This window comes from Falco naumanni, chromosome 2, assembly GCF_017639655.2.
Source record: "Falco naumanni isolate bFalNau1 chromosome 2, bFalNau1.pat, whole genome shotgun sequence".
Taxonomy (NCBI): Eukaryota; Metazoa; Chordata; class Aves; order Falconiformes; family Falconidae; genus Falco; species Falco naumanni.
In genome coordinates, this window is record NC_054055.1 from 99,231,752 (window position 1) to 99,256,174 (window position 24,423).

At 34.9% G+C, this 24,423-nt stretch overlaps 1 long non-coding RNA gene across 1 annotated transcript in view; it reads left to right on the plus strand.

Moving 5' to 3' along the window:
* The first annotated feature begins 11,295 nt into the window (after positions 1-11,295).
* LOC121082990 overlaps positions 11,296-24,423 on the plus strand; it is a 60,396-nt gene continuing 47,268 nt past the window's right edge. The window contains exon 1 of the long non-coding RNA XR_005826200.1: positions 11,296-11,369. This is a non-coding gene — a long non-coding RNA (uncharacterized LOC121082990). The remainder of the gene's footprint in view (positions 11,370-24,423) is intronic.

The window sequence follows — 24,423 nt, forward strand, 5'->3', positions numbered from 1 at the left end:
GTCCAGGAGAGCTCAAAGGATCTGACTTGGGCCACTGTTTATAGAGTCAGAGAAGATTTGCTTTAGTCATTCACAAAATTCTATCCAGACTGTTATCTGAGTTGGTCATTTTTTGATGATGATGGCACCACCACTCAGGCTACAGTTTGGGTCAGGAATGTCCCAAGGCTATCAGGGGTGACTGATCATCATTTTTGTTTCCACTTTTGCCAGGCAACAAGAATTCCTGGTACAGGCAATACCACTCCCCACCTTAGTCATGTAAGAGCTGTTGGTATGATCAAGAGGTGCCTAACCCTCCAACTCTTTATTCAAACACCAAGGCCTAACAGGGATTTCTGAGGTCATGGAGCAGCCCAGGTAAGGGGGTGAGATGCACAACCACAGATGGCATCTTTCCTAGTTGACCCTGAATACTTGTGACAAGACATTACCTTCAACAAACTTCAGGAATTTCCCAGGCTTGCTCATCGCAGCAGAATGATGTTCCCAGTTGATGTCTGGGAAGTTGAAATGTCCCATAAGGACAAGGATTATTGATCTAGAGATTTCTCCTAATTGCCTATAGAATAACTCATTCTGCCTGGCACTTGGTAGTAGACACCCACAATGACAGTGGTGGCTTTTTATAGTAGTTTGTAAAGAAAAGGAAGGTTTTATAAAGGAGTAAGTTTTCTAGTCTGATTTCCCCATCTCCTTTTGCTGTGCCCTCATAATTTTTACTCCTTGTTCCCACAAAGCAAACAAAAGAACCTTATTAGCTCTTATTACTGTTTAATAAAGTTATTTATAGATGTTTATTAAAATAGTATGCAAAATAATTTGATTCTGAAAATAAATATGAGCTTAATTTGATGAACAGAAAGGTATGATTAAGTCTTACAAACACATTTTCTGTAGAGTTTCCAGTACTGTATCAAAAGTGTCATAACAACATGATACAAAATGTTGATCTGATTGATATAAATGCACTCTGCTAGTTCAAATCTTTTCAGAAGTTTATGGTGGGTTATCATTATACTGTCAAGTTTTATGTAGGTTCAGATATTGTTTATTCATGACTTTATGCTAAATCAGGTATATTCTGTACTCTTACAATTGACATAAAAAGAAAATAAAAATTGTATAGGCCTTGGCTATTTCAATGAAAACATGGTGTGGATCAAAGGTGTTTATATGATGTATGCTGTTTGATATAGTGGTTCAACAGATGTAGGATTAACAATCATGAAATAAATTTGAAAGAACCCCTGCTCCATGAAGTCAGTAAAACTATCCACAATCTATTATGCTATATTAGCACATGTTTCTGTAGAATTAAAGTTTAATATGCAGCAATCAGTGTCCAGGGCAATATAATTTCACCTAGCAACTAACCAGAGGTTGGCAAAGGCCTTATATAAAACTGCTGAATATACCGCACAAGAAAATGTATGACAGTTTCATGTATATTTCTTCATTCCTTCATGTTCCTTGGGAAACAAAAAAATATATCTATTGTGCATGGTCAAGGAAGATGGGAAAAAGTCTCTGAGGAAATTAAGCAACAATTTTGTTCTAATAGTGCCTGTCATCCCAGCTAAAGCAGAAAGATTTTCCAAAGAGACTTTCTGTACTTTTATAACTGTGTGACTCAGCTTAAAAATTAGAAAAGTTAGGTTTATGATTAAAAAATAAGAAATTTTTTTATTATATTGAAATGAAACTGAGTGGTAGAGAAAAATTATCATTTTATAGTATCAAAGTAACTGATTTGTCAGAGAACATAGCAGACAGAAACCCCATTGATTTTATTACCTAGAAAATAGGCTAAAGAATTTAATATTGGATCTGAAATTCTGCTTTGTTATGATGGAAATAACACTGAAATTATCAGGAAAACAAGAAGGATTGAAATGGAGAGTGAATGAACACATATAGTTCCCTAAATGGGTAAAACTAGAGAGCACTGATACACTGCTAACTGCAAATATGAGCTAAGATGCTGAGGGCTTAGTTAAAAAGTTTTGAAAAATTCCAAATTAGAAAAAGGGGTGGGGGGTGGGTGAAACAGTGGAATGTAAATGTGTAAAGCAAGTTAGACACTATTTGTTGGTTAACAGAAGTGGTGACCAGACAAACTAACAGAAAACAATCAATAGTCAAAATTTTCTCCTGGCCAACTATCTATCTTATTAATTAAAGGCAACACTAGAAATACTACTTAATATGTTCCCTTGAAACAGATAGTTTACCATGTCTTTGTGGACAACAGTTTGGAAATCTCTGATTTATACTGATGAACTTCTGGGAATTGAATAAGGAACTACATTCTTATGCTATATATATTAAGCAAAGATCTCAGGATAGCAAAAGTAGGATTTTATACAGCACTTGTTATGATGTTTCTTTTGCAGGAGAAGAAGTGGGATTTGGATTTGGGAAATAAAAATGGTTTTCTTTATTCTTGTCTAGTTGTCTGAATTCTCTCAGCTCCTTAATTCACAAGGGCTACAAATACAATTTTCTCTCAGATGGCTCTGCAGAATTATGTAGGGTAGTAGACACAGTAGGCAAGGTCTTGTCAGCATCCATGCTGCAGCTCCTTAAGGGCATCTCAATGCATAATGCAAAATAAAACAAAGGAAACTGGAAAGGGAGATCAGTTTTTAAAGCTGAATTTATCTTATGGTTTTCCATGGTAAAAATTAATTTTCATGTCTCTAAAAATTCAGAGAATATATTGTGGTTTTAAGTTACCAGTATAAAAACGTGGTGTCACTGATATTTATACTTGATTATACAGAGAGAATGAGAAGACATGCACACACAGAGGTCATATGTAACTTTCATTCTTTGTAGATAGGCAATAGTATAGTACATTCCTTGGACAAAAAAAAAAAAAAAAAAAAAGCAAAAAAAAAAAAAAAAGCCATCTATGAGATCTATAGGTCTATCCACATGAATGGCAAATTTTTACATCATATCTATCACATGATTCAATTTTGCATGGGACTGTTGCAAATTAGTTCCCTTGCATGTATAATATCACCTTTGAAAATATTTAGGGGCTATTTCACTTGTGTGCACAGTCTGGAATTTTAATTGCAATAAGCTTAAATGCAGAATATTCAAAGATATACAAAGCTCCAAAATACAAACAAATTGTACAAACTCTCTTTTTAGTAAAGAAAAAGCTGACATCTCAGAATTACTTGAGCTGAAGTGAATCTCTTCAGTCACATATTCTACATTTGAAAGGTCATTGGATCCTTAAAAGCGTACCATGTTTCTAAATACATACCTTAAAACTGTACTATGTTACTAAATACAGAATAGTTGTTTGTCACGGAACTGTATGTCAGTGACCTGAGGCAGCACAGGGTTATGTTTAGGGTAAATTATGTCATTTAGAGGAGGAGGAAAGGGGTCTAGCAGAGTCACAAGAACATAAAAATCTATCTGTAGTTCTGAGTACTAACTCATCTAATGAAAAATTATTAAGAATTTGATAATTTCAATGGGATCCAAAACATCTAGCAAGCTGAAAAGTGGTTGTTCATATGTAGCCAGTGGGCTTGCTAACTGGTACAGGCAAGTTCTGTAACCTCACCTCTCCTCATTTCCTCTATGTTTGGCTGATGTTTGTGAGAATTTTCTTTTATTTACTTGAAATGCACAATCTTCAGTCCCTCTTCTCATGTAGACTTCACTGACAGTATTTATTCAAAGACTGGGTAGTTGTGTTGTGATAGGCAGGGCAGTGTTCAAGCTGCTGTCCCCTATCTAAGAAACAGAAGAGCCCAGGTGAAGTTCCTGTTCAGGCTTAGTAAATTGAAAGTCAGTATCTTGCTTCCTATGTTAATTTGGATGAGGGAATGGGGAATTGGGAATTACTTCCTCCTTTTGAAACTGTGCCATTATATATATACACACATATATACATAAGCAGTATAAAAACAATATTAATGGGGTAAAGAGAAAATATATAAATAAAAATACATTCCTCAGGAATATGTTGTTTTGAGTTCTGCCCAATATTTGATATCACATTTAAATTTAATAACTTGGCACTAAAAAATGTATCATGGAAATAAGGAGTTTCTTTTGAATATGAGGAAGCTAATGAATAATTCTGATGGTGGAAATGTAAAGCAACAAAATATTGCTTAGGGAATCTCAGGAGCCTTAATGAACAAATCTGGAGAAATAAGACACTTGGTAGTTTGAAATGATAAGAATTGTTTACGGTGATGCATTCTAAAGCAAAGTGAGGTTTTTTGGATTCTTTCTTCCTTACTTCAGACAACAGTGATAGTATGGAACGATTGTTCTACTAATACGAAAAATTATCTCCTTTCTATCTGGGTTGCATCCAATTTAAATGCTAACATCTCCAGGTGGGTGTGGGGACAAATTTATGTTAGATGGGCTTCTTCACAATGGATATATGCTTATGAATAGTGTTCTAATAGAACAAATGGAAACTCTTTCAATGATAAAACATCAATTAGAAGCTCTGGGTAAGAGTCATGACAACACAGAAGCACAGAATGATGGGGATATGAATACCATTTTTAGAAGGAATTCTAGCTAACTTTAACAATTAAACCTGAAATAGATAGATAATTATCTTTCTAGAGGGTCTTTCCAGCCTATCTTCTACTTCAGTATGTATCATGTAGAGACATCTATTTGAGGGAAGCATATACCCAGTACAAGTTGATGGGTGAACAGGGTATTTTTTTACCTTTGATATTTATACTTCTGAATGAGAAAAAGAACACAATACCTGACAGATATCTTTGTTTGCATGTAAAGAAAAAATGTCTTCAATCCTTAATACCTTCTATTGGACTTTCCAAAAAATAGTGGGGAATAAACAGAGGGTTTATCTTCCTATATTCTATTTCAACAATAATAAAGAAACTTACTATTCTTTCTTCACTTATAATAAAATATGTATATTTGGACCTTGTTGCACCAAACTCATAGAAGTATCCCTCAGTTTATGCAAATAGCTTTGAAACAGCTCCTGTAAAATGCATGCAAAGAAATTACAAATCAGAATGAGTGTAACAAAAATGTGTTTAAAAGTGAGGTATTTTTGACAAAACTTAGACCTCATGTAAATATTATATAGCATATTGGTAAAGAACTGGAATAATGTTTCTATAATTTCAAAGCCAGTTGGAGGGAACATTTTTGCAAGAATAATTTTCTTTATTATGCGTTTTTTATGTTAATACACATTATATTTATGTACCATCGTTTCTAGTTTAGATGAGAAAGGTTTAAATCACACAGGCAGAGGAGGATCTTCAAGCCTTTCATGTACTAGATGAATACACCAAGCACAAGACAAGACCAATGTTAGAAGAATAAGATAACCCATGTTCTGGCTGACAAAAAACAAAGTGGTTTTACTCTCTCAAATATGTTCTTTCTACTATCAAGGAATAGCTTCTGTGTGTTTCTCATAAAAGCCAATATACTAATTAGTCCCAGCAATCTGTAAATGAGAAAATGTGAGACTAAGTGAGATCATGTTGGCAAAACATGAGAAAATACAATAATTCCCCTCCCCCCATCCCTGCCCCTTGTGAATATAGAGGACATACTAATTAGATGTGTGTAAGACATTAATAATTTAACATATATTTTTTTAACAACTAGATAAATCAAAATACCTTTTTGGATTTTTATCCCTGAGTTTTGCTGAAAAGGATTTAATCTCCCTGAATTAACAAAAATCAAAGCTAATTTGAAAGCTTGACAGGATAAACTAGATTTGATTAAGAGATAAAGAAGCCTTATATTAAATGGTTTTTCAGTCAATATTTGTGAGACCTATAAATTATGTATCACCGCTCTGAAACTCTGTATAGAAATTCAAGTGAGAGGTCATTTCCTTATGGACAGGAGATAACCTTTAAGCTTTTTTGAAATGGGATATAGAGAAAAGAGGATAGAGAACGAAAGACCTGAAAGAAGTTTAGGTTTATTTCACATAAAACTTGATGTGATAAACATTCACAACAACCTTTCTTCTTTTGTTAGATATGATAAAACCTTCCTTTCGACAGCTTCTATTTTTTTTTTTTTCTTTTTCTTTATCCAATTATAAGATCTGGAGGTAAACCACCCCAAACCAGGATTTTTAAGATGTTGAAAGTCAGATTTCAAAGCTAAAATGAAGTGGTCTGGCTGCTGTTGTGTCAGGTATGAGGGTCATATTTTGCTATTCCCTTCCTAATCTGTTGTGAAAATTAGTTAATGTTAGTGGCAAAAGCCTACTGGTTTGGGTCCACCAGTGAAGGGGAGAATGCTTGATTTTCAGGTCTCTTGGGATTGTTTTCTTAGAATGAATATATTGACTTTGCCAATGAAAAATGTGATTCCTATAAGCACGTATCAGGAGGCTAATGGTAATTAAAATATATTTGTGAAGGAGGGACAGAACCAAAGAGTTTAATGCCTAAACTATAAAATTGTTTCAGAAAAATATCCCAATTCATTAATATTAGAGCAAGGGAATGAGGGAATCTGCATGAGAGAATTTGCATCTGTGAGAAGTTTTATCATTTCAGATTTCTACTTCAGGATTGTAGAAGTTATAAGTAAGACCTCCGTACCTTAAAAAAATATAACTCAAAAACCCTTTGGCAAATACCAAGTGTTGAATGATAAAACTCATGTGTATCTCAACTTTTTGTTTTCATAAATACAGAGAAAAATAAGTTCTATTTCTTGACTGTTCAGTCTATGTTATATTTTGGTTTACTCTTAATGTTATATCCATATACTCTTAACTATATCATAATTAGTTCCAAATTCAATAACTAAAAATATTGCTCTTCATTTACGTTGACACACTTAATATGAAGCGATAAAATCCTTGGTCTCTGATGGATAGAAGAGTGCTCCCACATTCCTGTTTGTGTTCAAGCGAAGTCTTGATTTTGAAAGGGGTTTTGTTGCTTGTTTTTAATTCCTTTGGTATTTCTGTAATCAGGAATTACAGAATTTGGCTTAAGAGTTGCTAATGATTCTTTAGGAAAATGTAAAATCCTATGACTAGACTTATATTCATGGTCAAAATCCATACTTGTCTTTGTAACCCAAGTTATATTATGATTGGAGTACACACCCTTCCCATGTAAAAATCGACAGTCCTGAAGTTAGTCATCTAAAAGAAACTGGCTCATGATAAGTCAGCCGAAGAACTAGTATCTTCTCAGTATTCAAAGTGATTCTTGAACAGCCAAGAACAGAAAGTTTCCTTAAAGAATCTCAAGACTAATTGCGTTTTTTTTCTATCCTATGTGTACATGTTTCCATACCTGGACAAAAAGAATTATGCTATATGCTATGAAAAGAGTACGTTACTTTTAAAAGCATCTTTCTTTTGGTTTAAATGAACTTGGTTCCATTTGGTATCCATTTGCTGTATATGTTTTTTGGAATAAAAAGCAAGAACACCCAATACATTATGTTCAGGCTCTGATACACATGTAAACTACTAAGCAAACTAGTAGTACAGTTTGTTTTCTTTCTGGAGAAAAATCTAGTTGAGAGAGTCCTTCTGGAAACCCTAACTCATTACAAGTCTCTGAGTATTTTTGATGGTCTTGACTTGACTTCATACCTGTTCACACATTATTTCTCTATCTTGTTGTTATTACTACATTCCCTTTATTGATTTAATGATGTGTTTACGTATTTGATTCAGTAACTGTGAGACAGTTATCCTAATTTTACTCCAATTTAGTTAAGAATAGCTACTTTATTCTTCCCATGAGAAACATAGGTTAAATGACTACCCTGTGATATTTTACCTTCCTGTTTTTCTGTTTGTTTTCTATTTGTGGTTCAGTACTTATATTTTAAGTTTACACAAGAAATAACCAAGGGTTATTTTTTAAGGGTTATTTCCCCCCCCATAAATGTGGTTAAGAAATTTAAGGAAATCTGCCAAGGAAAATTATTCTTCCCCCCCCCCCCCCCCCCCCCCCCCCCCCAGTTTGTGTACGGAAGCCACCAAGAAATGAAAGATACAGACAAGAAGCTAATCATAATTGTTTCCTGGAGTGTAAATGGCACACCACCGCAATCATGTTCAGTTGGGAGATCTTCATTAGAGTTTTTGGAGAGAGTGTCAATCACCACCTTCTGTTGTAAACTTTTGTCCTGGTTTCAGCTGGGATAGAGCTAGTTTTCTTAGTAGCTGGTGTAGTGCTGAGTTTTGGCTATGATGTGAGAACAATGTTGATAGCACACTGATGGTTTTAGTTGTTGCTTGGCAATGTTTATAATAAATCAAGGGCTTTTCAGTTTCTTGGGCCCTGCCAGCGAGGCGGCTGGAGGGGCACGGGGAACTGGGAGGGGACACAGCCAGGGCAGGTGACCCGAACCAGCCAAAGGGATAATGCATAGCATGGGACACCATGTTGAGTATATAAACTGGAGGAAGAAGAAGGAAGGGGAGGGGACACATCTGGCATTATGCCGTTTGTCTTCCTGAGTAACTGGCTGAAACCTGCCTGCTGATGGAAAGTACCGAATGAATTTCTTGCTTTGCTTTGCTTCCATGCGCGGCTTTTGCTTTTCCTATGAAACTGTTCTCATCTCAATGCTCCAGTTTTACATTCCTTTCCAATGCTCCCCATCCCTCTGCATGAGGAGGAATGAGCGAGTGGCTGCATGTGCCTGGTTGCCGAACAGAGTTAAACCATGAAAATTCTCTTGCTTCAATCTAGCAAGAAAGTAAAAGTATTTATTGTCAGTCCACAGTATTTCAGCTGCCATGAGAAAATTTGCAGCTCTTAACAGGGTTCACCACCACTTATCCCTCAGCCTTGTTTGGTACAGTATGTGGCATGTTTACACATGCAGCCTGTGTGCCACTGGCACAGTCCATTTGCTGTGTGTTATAGTGATTTTTTAGACTTTAAAGGAAACTAAGCTGAACATTATAGACAGAATTCATTTGCCATAAAATATGAATCAGTGTCTTAAAACACAGATAAAATAGAATCTACTGTGGTTATATATGATTTCAGGCTACTGCCACATCTGACTGCATAGTGGTTATAAAAGGAGTGTGTTACAGACTGGTCACAGTGATACATTGACCAGCTGAAATGTATAACATGTGTGGGGGTTTCTACTTCTTCCCAAATTGTAAGGTTGAAAGCACAATGTATTGCTCCATTTCTACTCGTTTTATCCTGCACGGTGCTTCATCAGGCACAGCCAGTTACATGAAGTCACTCAAAGAAAATGCTTTTCTAGAATGACTTACCAGAGAACTTCAATTTTAGTAGTGATTTTTTTTCACAGACTTTGTATTTTTCAGACCTTTAAGAGATAATGCACTAGCTGGTAAAGACAGTGCTGAAACGCTTCACACTGTGACTTGTTCCATTTACCACTATCTTCATTCCTGCTACCCCTAGGATATTCAGGCATTTTCTCCTTGTCTTTGTAAAATCCTATAGGATCATTCCAAACACATTTTAAGTCTTCACAGTTTTCCACCACTTTTGGGAAAATTTTCACTGAGACATGCTGAAGGTCCACCTAGGCCATCATTCTTTCACTGCCAGAACAAACTAGTGATGTCTAGGCAATGTATAGGAGAAAGGGCTAATACACAGTGATATATTAGTACATTTTCCCAGCATCTCAAAATCCAATTTGTATGTATTTTATGGGTAGAGGCACCATGATTGTGCTTATTAAGCACTGAGAGATCTCGCTTTCATGAATCTTGCTTGCCTGACAGTATGTTTGCTCCCAGATAACATGACTTCTGGCACTGTCCCTGTAAACTGCATGTCTTTTGGTACAGACTCAAAACTGCAAGAACAGTGGGGGCTTGATACTGAACTAAGGGTTTTGGATTAGCCAGTGAAAAGCTGACTTTTCAGCTGATGCTTTCCTATGGTATAAGAAGATTGTTTTGGAGATATTGTCTTCCAAATGAGGCTGGGAGAACCTGATACCAAGGCAGGTGGGGTAGAAATTTTGCTCGTCCAAATTGTCTAGAAAATCTCCCACATCATAAACTAGTTAAACATTATTCAGCTAATGTTCAGTAGTCATCTAGGCTCTTCAGAATAACCTGAATTTAGAATAAGGGGTCATAGGACAGCAGGGGGATTACAGATGTTTGCAGTGTGCCAAAAAGGTGCATGGTATTCTGCCAGGTAGAAGACTAAGAGATAGATTATTCTTATTGCCATTTTCCATACTTTTTGTTATCAGTATAACTAGTAAGCAATATAGAAGTCCTTCCTGGCTTAAAGATAATACATAAAAGTACAACAATTAGCAGAGCAATTTCCCCCTCTAGCCCAGAATTTTATTTTCAGGATATTGTTTTAAACATTTTGCAGTATTTTTAAACTTTTATAATGACTGTAATTATGCCTTTTATACAGTTGTGTTTATTCTGTTTACTGTATAGGTGTAATAAAAACCGTGATAAGTAAAAAGGGTAGTAGGTAGACTCAGGAACAGGTGAGGCACTGAAAACCACATTTTTAATGTTTTTTATACTGGGTAAATCAAGTCATATATCTATTACTAGATTTTCATGCTGAAAATGTCATATAATGGTTATTCTGAGGCAGAGTTTTTATGAAGGGCTTTTAGACTATTTCAAAAAATGGTGAAGGACATATCTATGGGCACAATAACAAGGTAGGTAGTTTGAGTCACTAAAACTATTTAAAGTAAAGAAAAGCTAAACAAAGGAATCTGGCATTTTTTTTGCCTTATTTTTTTTTTAGTTGCTCTGATCTATATTGATTTTCATACCTAAACTAAAAATCAATACTGTGGCTTTGTACTTCAGACTTTGCCTGCTGAGAAGCCACAGTACTCCAGGCCTCACTTTTAGTGCTCAGTAGCCTGGTAATGAAATGCTGAAAAAATAATAAAATACATGGAATGTAAAATCTAAGTAGCAAATGCTTGCCACATATGGGGACTCATATGTTACATTCCAACTATACTTTCACTGCAAGTTCAGTAAAATGTGCATGGAAATGTTTTATTTAGTAAGCACTTTCTAGAATGAATTCAATACTTCAAGGCAGGCTAAAACTGGATAAAAATTTCTTTAAAGAGGAGAGAACCCCTACTTTAAAGTGCTACTGACAGGACTGAAGAAGCCCATGTGATTGTGAGACAAATATTTCAGAACTGTGCAGTAGAACTGAACAGAGAAACTGAGCTCCTTTAAGATCAGGGTTTAGGAAAGTTAAATATTCACCAAATGTGAAAGGGAAACTGTCCAGCATTCTTCTTCAGATGGTATGTGTTGTTCAGTATCCAGATAGAGTGAGACAAGGAACTAGGAACAAAGATTTGAAATATTACAGGTACTTCTTCCTCTCATGGTTTTCTGAATAACTAAATGGGGACCTATGTTTTATAGGAAGATATTTCATTTTCCAAAACCATCATTTTGGGGGCAAACTACTTTATGTATGATGATCACAAAAGACTATAGCTTTAATTTATAAATTCTACATAGATGTTGCTTCACCGTTAGACTACAAGAAGAAAAGTTGAAATATATTTTGAGAATGCTGATAGATTATATGAAGCCTGCAGATAAGTTTACCTTTTATTCCCAAACCTTATTTTCTGAGGATTATTTTTTCATCACATGTAGTCATGATACACAAAATATATAGTATTGAATAAGATAAGGAATTTCCCTAAAACCCCTCAGCTTTATGAGCAGAAATTTCATGATCTATTTTCTATTTGTTGCAGCTCTGTAGCCAGCTATACTGAAAACCATTAAAATACCAAAATATTTTGTTGGATTCTCATTACTTTATAACTGAAAGATGAACTGTCTATTGATTTTTCAAGACAGTAGTGAAATTTCATTATGAATATTTCAAAAAGTATTAAAGTATATGAAAGTACAATAAAATCAAGTGGTTTGAACTTTGACACTGTGTCCTTGTCTGTAGTTATCAGGGCTAATATTAACTTCAGAAAACATCATTCTGTCTTTACAATACCCACAGTGAAATGAAAATTATTATTTGCTTTTTGGTAATTGCCCAGAGCATTTATCACATGATACAACAGAACAGACTATCATTCATTACTTGGTCTTGAAGTCTGTGTAATAAAAGCTGTTCTGTATCTTCCAAAAAAGACACTTGCAATATTTGGAGAAGTTGAGGTATTACCACACTAATATTTTTGGCTTGATGTACTTACGTTGAAGAGAAGTTTAAGATGCTGTGGATATTACAAGGTGTTTTTCATGTCAGTTGTCTCAGCATTTATAAGTTTATCAGAAAAGATAAGAGATATTTTCAGTGATTTTTACTTATGTATTTCTTACACTGTACTAAAATTTTGATCTTCTGCATAGACGGTGCTAATTTTATTACCCAATGTATTCCCTTTTATGACAAATCATCGGAAGTAATTGATCATCTACTATTTGATCTTACATAAAAATACATCTGGTAAACAAAAGCCTTTCAGAAAGAATTCATGTGCATTACATTTTAATTATCATACCCAACAACATGATTTTAGCAAACAAAATCTGAACATTAATTATCTGCTTTATTTGTAAACAAATGCTCATTCTTCAGAAAATCACATTATTTATTAAAAGAATAAAACCTGACAAAACATATGACAAAATAAATTATTTGGTACAGGGTTTTTTGCATGCATTAGGAATCCTGTCTTAGAAAATGATAAGAGTGTTCTATCTTCATATTATGTGTTTCTCCATTTAAAAAAGCTCAAGGATTTATTCATAACTTAGATGCAGTAACAGAAATAATAATTGTCTTACTTGAACAGGAAATTTTCCTGCTAGATAATGATTCTTTAGAACTGAGCTTCAACCTGAAGTTTATTTCAGGTATAAATATAAATAGTCATTACTTGATTGAAAATTATATTGAAAACTATTTTTAAAGAGTATATTTTATATGTGTATATGTATTATTCATATATAAAAAAGAATATAAATATTCCCCCTTGATTTACCCAACACTGGCTTATTCTGGTATATACTTTTTAATATGTAGTGATAGCATAGCCATTGGTAATGGAAAAGTTACAGAGTTATGCAAAGATCACACTTCATATCAGAGTTATTAATGGTGGCAAGTGAATGCAGTTCTTTTTTTCTTCCATCTAGCCACTAAATTTGTACTAAATTTTCTTTCCCAAATGTCTGGACACATCCTTCTTCAGCCATCCAAGGGCTGTGGTTCTGTTCTTCTTTACAAAACAAAATGAAACAAAAGGGTCACCACCAGGAATGTGCCTCTCTAAACTAGAATTAACGTTCATTTTTCACATGCTCTCCACTGACACTTTGCGTTACTGTCACATCTGTTTGTCACAGAGCACAGAAACAACATTTTGAATATTTTGCAGAGAGGTTGCTTTTGATTATCTGCTGCTCTGAAGGGCAGGTGAGGAATTAGACTTCTTTGTTCATTTCTCTTGCATGGTTATCAGTAACCTATGTCATTTCAAACTAGACTGCCTTAGTGTCTGGCCATGCTGGGGTTACAGTTGGTCTTAACACGCCATGGCGTTTGGGGGTTTGCTGTCTTCTACCTGCTTTCATGTGCAAGCAGTACTTTGGCTTGATGTACCAAAAGCAATGTACAGAAAGCAATTTCTATTAATGTACCTCTCCAATATTTGGGGAACATTGAAAATTATCTATCACTCCCCTGATCATACTTCACAGTCTGAAAAAATTGGCAGTGGATGTCAGAGCATTTGTTCTGAAACATATTTGGTTCTGGGATTTGGTTTACTTTGAGAACTTGAAGATAAGAAGAAGAGTAATAAATTTTGCCAGGTCCAACTGATTTTTGGTTAGTATTCTGTTGTTGGGGTTTGGGTTCTTGTGTTGGTTTTATTATTTTTTTTTCTTTGTAGTCTGGAGACTACACTTACAGTGTTGTGAGGAAGGACAATTCTTTAGTTCTCTTTCTTCTGTGAATCTTTAAAGCAGAAATGAAGCTAGTGGTATGAGTATATTTGCAGATTGAATGGCATTTGCAATAGCGATTCCAGAGTAATAATAAAGAGTCTTTATCCTCCAGTGGAATTAAAAGCAGCAACAAAACCAGTTGAAGAAATGTGTGTGTTCCTCAGCAATTAGTGTTCTGAATCATGGGTTGAAGAGAGAGGTAGTGGGATTTATTTCCACAGGAAATACCAAGAAAGATCTTATTCTGAGGAAAAGTAGAGTAGAGCCTTTTGTTATTGGGTTCCTTAAGTTCCTTATGTGTGAAAGTCACTGATGGGGGTTTCAGCTTGTCTTCATTCAACTTTAAAAGCAATTCCTGAGATCAGGTTGCAAAAAACTTCCAAGAAAGACCAATATTTCAAGAAAGTGATTCAATATAAAAGTGTTTGTTAGAAAGTTGCTATTCCAAACTTCTAGTGAAATCAACTTCAAGAATATCTTCATTAAATAGATCAGTCTGGAAAGTCAAAATTTGGAAGAAAGTATAAAAAGTATCAAATACACAACTATCATGCTTACTAAGTTTCCAACTTTTGAAAAATTACATAAATAGTTGAGGAAGGTCATTATTATTGAAGTATTGTATTTGCAACTAGCAGTATCCTCTGGAAATAAATAAATATTCTATTTTTTTGTATAAAATGTATAATTTTGAGATATTCCTAGATGCATTCAACTCCCCTGAAAAATGTATAGTACCATTGACAATGGCCAAAAAGTAAGTCACATAGAAGCACAGAAAGAAACATTATGATAAAATAGCATGTTAGTCAGTCTGTTGGAGACATATTTTTTCTGAGTGATCTGGGCTGTATTATATCCATTATAATATTGTTTCTTTAATTGTTCTGAGTAAATAAAATGGAATTTTATTTTCTTTCAGAAAAAAAGGAGTTGTGATGAACCTGCTTCCTCTTGAAGGAGTTTTGGTGAACTCCTTTGCATTCAAGACTGTATCTGTGCTTCTTTTTGATGAATATCCAATATTTATTTAAAATAACGGTGTCTTAAAATGTATTGACCAACATGTAATCTCACTGAAGCCTTAAGACAAACAATATTTTACAACTGGAAATCCATCAAAGATTGGCTTAAAATCTCTCACCTTCATGTAGAAAACCACCACCTTTTCTTTACCTTTAATAGTGTCTGTAGATGGTAAGAAAAAAAAAAAACAACACATGTTTTCGGCAACGAATATTTTGAAAAGCATAAAGCAGTGCAATCGTAAGACTACAGTGGGCTTCTAACAGTCACTTCATTCACTTTCCTTCCAAAAGCAAGATTACCTATACATTTATCATTCTTAACAAATATTTGTCTAGCTCATGGCTAAAGATACCCAGTGGTGAAGGTTAGGTAGCTTGCCTTAGTAACAGATTCAGCAAATCTAATACTATGAATAGTCTGATAGTGTCTAACGTGTGTATTGTGGCAATCAAAAGCAGTGTAGTATTTTTGTGCCTAAGATTTGCATGTCAATACACTGTCATTTCCTTGCCTGCTTTTCTATCTCCTGTCCATGTCCTTTATTTCATGTCTGGCACCCCTTCAAACTGCTTGTCCCCATCATAGTATCTGAACAGATGCGGTTTCAGGGTTGAATACTGAGCTACCAACCTCTGATTCTAGAAGTCTGCTCTATGGTAAGCTGGTGAGTTCATTGATTGAACCGAAAATTAATAATCTTATTTTAACTTTTCAGTGTTTATTTTCAGCTGCAACAGTCACGACATTCCTGGTGTTCGTGCAAGGGACTACCAAAAAACCCACAAAACTGAATGCTGCTTACATCCCTCTTGGAAAACAATTCTTTAACAAAATAGAAAAATAAAATCTGTCAGCTCCAGTTGAAGTCCAATAATATTTTTTTTTTATTTAAGACAATTATTTAATTAAGAAAAATAAAAGATAATTTATCTGAAATTGATAACCTATATGAAATTTAATAAGTTCTCCATTAGAAATGTAAGTAATACTCACAGTTTTTAAAAAAGTATTAAATACTGTACCTGTAAGTACTAAAAGAAGAAATGTTATTCATAAATGCTAAAATATTAATAGTAGAGCAGGAAATATTCTGAGAGTGTTGAAACACAGATTACTACAAAAATCTGTAGGTGAACCTCTAAATCTGTTCCCCATTTCTTCCTTTAAATTGCTTGAACCCTGTGTTTTCTTATTTTATTTTTAGTTTGCCTTTTCTTTGAATCTTCTGCTTCATCACAGCTAGACTGAATTTTATTAGATAACCTTGCTCGAACAGTATAGCCTCTTGAAAGCCCAAAATGATCAAACTGAAGGTATCTCAGTGCTGTGAAGAGATCTGGTTTAATGCTTTTTGTTTGATTTTTCTTTTCTATAACTTTAGAGGGGTGAGTTGGGATTTCTTTGGGGGTGCTTTTCCCTCCCCCCAGGATCTGGGAAGCATACTATAAGTACTAGAGTGCTGGGTATTATGCAAAACTCTGAAACAGTTTCATTAATACCTAAAATGCCAGTCTCACTTTGTTACCTGGTGAAACAGTGAAGATTATACTGGGAGCTATTGAAAAACACTTGAAAGACAATGCAGTTATTGGTCAAAGCCAACATGGCTTTATGAAAGGAAAGTTATGCCTTAATAAACTAATATTCTTTTTTTTTTTTACAAATTTACCTACCTAGTGTACAAAGGGTAGGCAGCAGATGTGGGGTTTTTGGTACTTTGGTACTGCCTGTTATAGTACCTTTCTGGACAAAAAGGCCAACATATGGATAGAAATGTGCACAATACAATGGCTGAACATTGTATATATACAACGTGTAATTGTCTGTGGAGTCAATTTCAAAGAGTTGTAGTAAATGGAGTAACATCTGGCTGGTGGCCAGTCACTAGTGGTGTTCCCCAGGGCTCAGTTTTTGGAACAGTTCTCTTCTGTGTTTTTATTAATGACTTGGACACAGGATTTGACTGCATACTAAGTAATTTTGGCTATGATTCTAAATTGGGAGAAATCGTTGATTCCCTTGAGGGTAAAGAGGCCTTATAGAGAGATCATAATAGATGAGAGCTCTAGGCAATCATGTGTATATGTATAGGCTGGAGGGCAAGAGAATGAGGTGCCGCCCTGCAGGAAGGGCCATGGGGGTTTAGGTTGATGGCAAGCTCCATATAAGTCAACAATATGCCCTGTGGCCAAAATGGCTAACCATACCCTGGGGTGCATTAAGCACAGTATAGTTAAATGATTGGAAGAATGATTGTCCTGCTATACTTAGCATTAGCGCAGACTCGCCTCAAGTACTGTCTGCAGTTTGGGGCTCCATGATGTAAGAAGTATATGAAAATGCTAGAATGCGTCCAAAGGAGGGCCACAGAGATGGTGAAAGGACTAGAGAGCATGACTTCAGAGGAGCAGCTGAGGATACTGGGTTTGTTCACTTTACAGAAGAGGAAACCTCATTGCTGTCTACAGCTTTCATGAGGGGGGGCAGAAAGGGAGGTGGTGGTTGCTCCTCTTTGATATCCTGTGACAGGACACAAGGGAATGACTTAAAGCTGCATCAGGGGAAGTTCAGGTTTGAAGTTAGGAAAAGATTCTTCTCTGAGAAAGTGGTCAAGCACCGGAACAAGCTTCCCAGGGAAGTGGTTGTGGCCTCAAGCCTGTCAGTGTTGAAGAAGAATTCAGACAACACTCTTAGATATATGGTTTAGTTTTCAGGTTACCCTGTGTAGAGTCAGGAGTTGGACTTGATGATCCTCATGAGTCCTTTCCAAATCAGGATATTCTATGGTTCTACGAACAAACTTTCAAAAGGATGTAATTAAAGTTACTAGAACTGGTTTTGGAAATGCATGCTCTTCCCTTTCTGTAGTTCAAGGAGGGATTTCTCTGTGTTTAATTTGTACAGAAACTTTTGTGATAAGAACTGTAGCGACCTGTTAGGTCAAACCACCAGTTCACCTAGGCCAAGAAGCTACCCACAACAATGTCATTTAGAAGCTATTTAGGAATACAAAAATTTTGTACCCATTTTTTTCAGGTACCCTTGGCTTACTATCAACAAGGTAGGTAGAATACACAATACATTCCTACACTCTCCCTTTACTGTCTATTTACAGAGCTCCTATTCAGAAATTCAGTCCCTTTTGAACTGTGTTTTCCTGCCTCCACAATCTGCTGTAACAGTGAATTTCAAAAGTTTGGCACAGCTGTATTAAAAATATACTTTTTTAACAACAACAACAAAAAAATCTATTTTAAATAGATCTCCTACTAGGTTCAATGCATGTCCTCTACTTCTAGTGCTGTGATATTTGATGAATAGCACTTCTGCATTAACTTTAGCCACTGACTTTTTCACTTTGTAAGCTTCAGTCATACCCTCTTCTCACCCTTCACTCTATACAGAGTCACAGCCTTTTATTCCCTTCTTGAAAGACAAATTATTCACCCCCTTATTCATTTTAGTTGCTCTTTTCTATACCTTCTCCACCATGTCTTTCTTGAGAGATGAAGATCAGAGCTCTACATATCAGAAATCAAAAAGATATCAGTGAACCAAAATTTTGCATAAACCTCTACCTTGTTCTCAGTCCCGTTTCTGTTAATACCTGAGATTTGTTAATTATTGGGTTACTACTATATATTAAGTTGGTGATTTCAAAGAACTACCAGTGGCAACTACAAACTCTTTTGTGAGATGTACCTGCCATAATTGCTTTCCCTCTCCAGTAGCACTGCCTTGATCTTTGCATATGATAAGCAGAATATAATTATTTTTTTTAAGAGTGACATTTGTCTATTTTTGTTTTCCAGTGCAGAATCTGTCAATTCAGATAAAATATACAGATATATTAATATACAAATGATTCTAGATATTATTTTTTTGCAACTTAAAAAGCTTCTGCTGTAGAGCTAGAAAAACTCTGTACAGGTGTCATATTTCACCAAAGTTTTTACAACTTTTTCTGATCTGGAACAAAAAATAGGAATGTCCAAACTGTCCATGATTATTTTTTTTTCTTTAACAAATATTTTTAACAGATCTGGTTTCCATTTGAAGTTACAAAGTCCTCCAACATATCATACAAACCCAGAGAGTTATTCTATATAATACAGCTTGTCCTGAAACAGAATTGCTGTATGTGTATTTGATTTGTCTACTCTGCTTCTGCCAGCTTTAAGAGTGCAAGCTTCCTGTTGAGCCCATGGTGCAAGTTAGCAGGAATATTACAAGTACGTGATACATGCTGTGTAAGTAGAAGTTGCTCAGAAGTTTGTCAAACTGCTAAGTTTTCACAAATCATATTATTGTGGTTAATCATTATTTGAAAATTTGACAATTCAGGTTGACATTACCCAGTTGAAAATCTACTTTCCAGTTAAATGATTTTCATAGCCCTATTGTAAAATGCCTCAGTTCCCACCTTCCTCTTCTACCTTCTCAGGTTTCCTGTTTTTTTTTTCCTTTCTTCTTTCTTTTTTCTTTTTTTTTTTTCCTTCCCTTTGCTAGTTTAGTGCAAAGCCATCAAAACAATGTAAATGATGTTTTAATGTTGCACACAAAAGATTTTTGTAATTTTCCAGTGACAATACTGGAATGTCATGGTAGAATTTGATCACAAATGAACACAGATTAGACATCACCACTGCAGGTTGTCAGTAAGCTTTTCCTTTTATTGATGTCTGATTAGCACTTAAATTGTTTCACACCATTAGTTGCCTAGGATTTAGTGATCATTAGTGGGTCTGAAAATGAACAAGATAAAAGGAAGCTTTGTCTTCAGTTCAGGGGATGGTTTACTCTTTCCACGCAGCGTCATTTACCACTAAAGAGGTGTGTGGTGTTGATTAAAGTTTAGTTTTATGTATTGTTATATTCTGCTATGAATATTGATGGAAGTTTCAAGTTAGGCAGGGTATTCTTCACTTTCTTCGCTAAATGTTGTGTATTTAGTGGTATGCATCTGCATGAGTTCAATGTAGTTTGCTTTAGTATACTATTCACATTCATTTCCACCATCAGCTGCATTTCAGTACTGTGCTCTGGGTATGTTTATGCCTATGTAGAACATGTATCAACATAAACCTGCACAAAATGGATGGTACAGTTTCATGCTGGCTTGTGTTACTGGTACTACTGTCTCTGACTTAAGGTGTGGTGTACCCCACATGGAACTGAATTACTGTGAGGTTGGATACTACTGATGCGAGAGCTATACTTAATTTTAATTAATTTTCAGGTCTTTACTGTCAGTATGAAAGTGTAATGATCCTGTAAAATTTAATTAATATGCCATTTTTTTAATGCCGAAACATGACACAGAGGTTAAAATAGATAAGGATGTTGTTACAAAATCACAAATAAAGGTATCTTAAGTTTTGAGTAGGTGAGTTAGTCCATTAGCTTCCATTGCCTCTTTGCTTTTAAGTTATCTGTATGACTAGTGTAACATTTTTTATTTCTTTTGTTCTGAAAGTAACAACAAACAAAAAGAAGTAAAATATATGATTATTTGTTTCTTACAAGGCATCCAAAAAGAAAGTGTTGAGTTTTTTTCCTGAATCTCCACCAGAAATCTGCTTGCTGTTGCCACTGTATAGCACTTCTAAAGAGAAAATCCAGACCTTGAAAGTTAAAGGCTTTTCATTTATTCCTAGGTGAAAGATATTGACTATTGTATTTGCAGTCAGTTGATGGTATGGTGGTGAGGTGGAGGAGAGGTAGAGAGAATTTTTTTGTTTTGTCACAACGGTTTGATCCAAGGGCTATGAAAAACTGTATCTGGATAAGTAGATATTTAAAATTTGCTCTAAGTAACTGTGTTAACACATTTTTTAAAAAAGAAATTTAGGAAGTGATTGTTCAGTAATTAGAAGAAATTGAGTCTGATAACAAAAGTCTACTTCAGACTGCTTAGCTTGTGGAGTTTTGGTTCAATGACTGTAGTAATGTGTTACAATAAACAAAAAATACACCTTGAAGTTTATGATATTGCTGGCACTGTAAGAAGTAAACAGTGGCACACAGAGACAGTTCACGTGCAAGAAAACATAATTGTCTTTTCTTTATTGCTTGAAGAAAGGCTCCCTGAGGTCCTGACTCTCTGGTGATATTTTGGAGTTACACGATAGAAGAAAAGTTCCACGTTATTCTTCTTCTTCATCACTGTCATGCAAAAAAGACATTCTTGTCAACCTCACCTGAGATAATCTGTTTGGTAGTCCTCATTATAGAAACCCTGTAAGCAGAGGAACCCTCTTTTATTCTTTCAGCACACAGTAGAGCATAAAGGTTAATACGGATGTTGTTAAAACACAGAAGCATGCAGTTTTGCTGTATGATTGATACATGCCTTGCTGCCCTAAATTCATATAAGCTTTTGAGAACCAGCAGCAGCCAAAGCTAAGAGACTTTACTAAAGAACCCTGAGTATCTTTAAGGAAAGGAAACATAAGTTTGCTGAAATTGCCTTTGTGAGTATATAGATGTAGATAGCTGATCTTTGAATTGAACTTGATTCTGGGTTTGATTGAAACTCTGAAAGAGTTCAACGTATAGAAAAAAACTGAGAGTCTTACTGAGCATTTCCAGGAGAAGTTACTGCAGGTCTCAGTGGAAGTGTTATGATATTTGAGTAACAGTCTCAAATTGGAATCACAGAAGTCATTAAATATATCCACCCCCTTCTTGAAACAGAGCTGAAGAGAAGCATCTTCCAACACAAATGTAGTGTGCATATGTAACAGTTACTTTCCAACATGAAAAGGATGTGTAATTTTGCCATTATGTATTCACTTTTCCTTACCTGGGGTGATAATGAAGCTATCTCAGAGCCATTAAAGGTGCCTGTTGGTGGCTCTAATTTCAAAGCTTTCAGAACAGAATAGTTGTCAACACACTTACCTCCACAGGCATAAACCAACTGCAATTGAAAAGACACCTGTGTATAAGCTAGTCTTAAGTTTGTTTTACTATGCACCACAGCACCGCTGCTAGGTTTTATATCCTAAAAACATAGTGCTATAATTAATTTTCTAGTTGTATAAAGATTTGATTTGATTTAAGGAGCTGCAAGTTGTCTGTGCTAAAGGTTAGGCACCTCTATTTAAACACAATTTTAACTTCCTACTGTTGCTTTGATCAGTATCTTTATAAGAAAGAATTAGGATCAAAAATACTATTGTAAAATGCATGTTTAATTGTGACATATGCCATATTATCTCTTTTGCAATTCCCTTTTAATTGATGAACAAGGTCAATAATTAAGTTCTGAACTTGAAGCCCTGGGTTTAGATGGTATCATTTGTTAAAGGAAAGAGGTTATAACACTGTAGTGAGTGTGAGAATTTCTGCATTCATGAACATTATTTTGACTTTAGTGACAATTTTGAAGAAGCACTAAGTTTTCCCTTTTTTTCTCTTTGGTGAAAACATGGAGAATTACTTCAATTTAACAGTGATTCAATCTCAGAATAACCGTATTTTTTGTAGGCTAAGCAAATACCAGAAGAAAAAGGGAACACAGAGTAAAACATTTTGAAATTCAGAAGTAGAGGGTAGGTCTCAATTCCCTCTGCTTAACCTTAGTCACAAAATTCAGGAGCTGCATGTGGTAGTCTTGCTCTGTAAGGAAAGAGATAGACTCATTCAGAGATGGGTGAGATTACCTGAGATCTGAATAGCTCTGTAGAAGCCTCTCCCTCTAATCCATATTGGATGGGCACTAATTTTCCACCTAGGACTTTTCAGCCTATTGTGATTTGCCACAGAGCTGTGTTGATCCAAAAGCAAGTAATTGATGAATGATCCAATCCCTCCAGCTCTTCTCTCTACTCTTAGATTATCTTTCTTACCCCTTTCCACATGCCAGCATTTGGCATTGGTTTGATCCTGAAGTGATTTAGAGAACCAAACAATCAAGAAACTATTGATTCTTATAATGTTAGCTTTTGATGCCTTATGTCTTTAAATGGCTTCAGCGCATAGTCAGTTGAGCATTAAGGGCCTCTTATGTCACTATCCAGTTGGTCAACAAGACCAGCTTTCTCATAAAACCTTATCGTTAGCTAAAAGGTGAAGAGAATGGTACAGGAATAGTATGTTAGTTTGTATGAGGAGAATTTGAGGTTTGAAACATTTACATTTGAATCTGTAGAAGTTAAGACAAATTAATATTGTATATCAAAGAATTACTGAGGTAAGGGAAGAGATAACATTTTAATAACTAGAGTTCAGTGTCTCAGGTTAAAACTGACAGATATCATTCTCTGGGTTTTCTTGATTCATATTTGTTCAGAATGTCTTTTGCAAGTACAAAGATGAGAAAATAGCTTCTTTTAGATGAAGATATAACTGTGAACTCCAGCTTGTCATTTTCATAAAGAAGTGCCAGTCAGCAGAGTGACACAAGCAAATTATTGTGCCACATAATTCAAACAAGAGTTTTCCATAGGTCATGCAATTTGCTACGTGTTCTATCACTTTACTAAGTGAATTGGTAATCTATATTATTTTTTTTTTTCTACCATAACCTTAAATAACAAAGTCAAGAATTATAAATTTGCCACAAAGTTTACCATAAAACCCCCACTTTTACAAACAATCAAGAATTGCAGGAACAGAATACATATAGAAAACTCAGTTTGATAGTCTGTCTTGACATCTCTAAGTCCTATTTCCTCTGTGATTCCACTTTTAAGAACAACTTCTAAACAAATTTGAATCAAAAAGAACATAATTCAGACTTTCAATTACATTTAAAATGAAAGACAGACTTTGCAATATTCGGACAAGCTAGGGTAGTATATTTTAAAAGTATAGAGGCTTTTTATATACAGAGAAAATACCATAGCAGAACCTGAGATGCTTTTCTGAGTTTATGAAAAGCTTGAAAATACTGCCTGTGTTACAAGGAAGTTTTTGGTTTACAATATTTCCAGGTCAAATTTGTAAACTCATCAAATTTGGATTGCTTGCATTGAGAAAGTGAAATTGTAGTAGAATTGAATCTGAGCCTTTCATATTGATATTGTTCTTCTTCCCCATGTCAAACTCATTAAAATATTGATAGATTTCTCAATTGCACTGGTGAGTACAAACCTTTAAAGTAAAAGGTAAGGTAAGAGCTCACTGAATATTATTTTATTCTGTAGAAGATTTCTTTGTTATTATTTATTATTGGGTTTTGTTAGTATGAGTTTAAAAAATCCTCAGGAAGAAATATTTTGATGTTAGTGCATCAAACTGAGCTAAGAAATGCTAATGCTTTTAAATAATATTAAAATAATACTAATACTAATAATTCTACCAATAATAATAATGTGCTTCTGAACATCTCTGAAAGTTCTTCAGTGTTAATGAAACATTGATGATCTTGTTATGTTACCTCACCATGAACAATCACA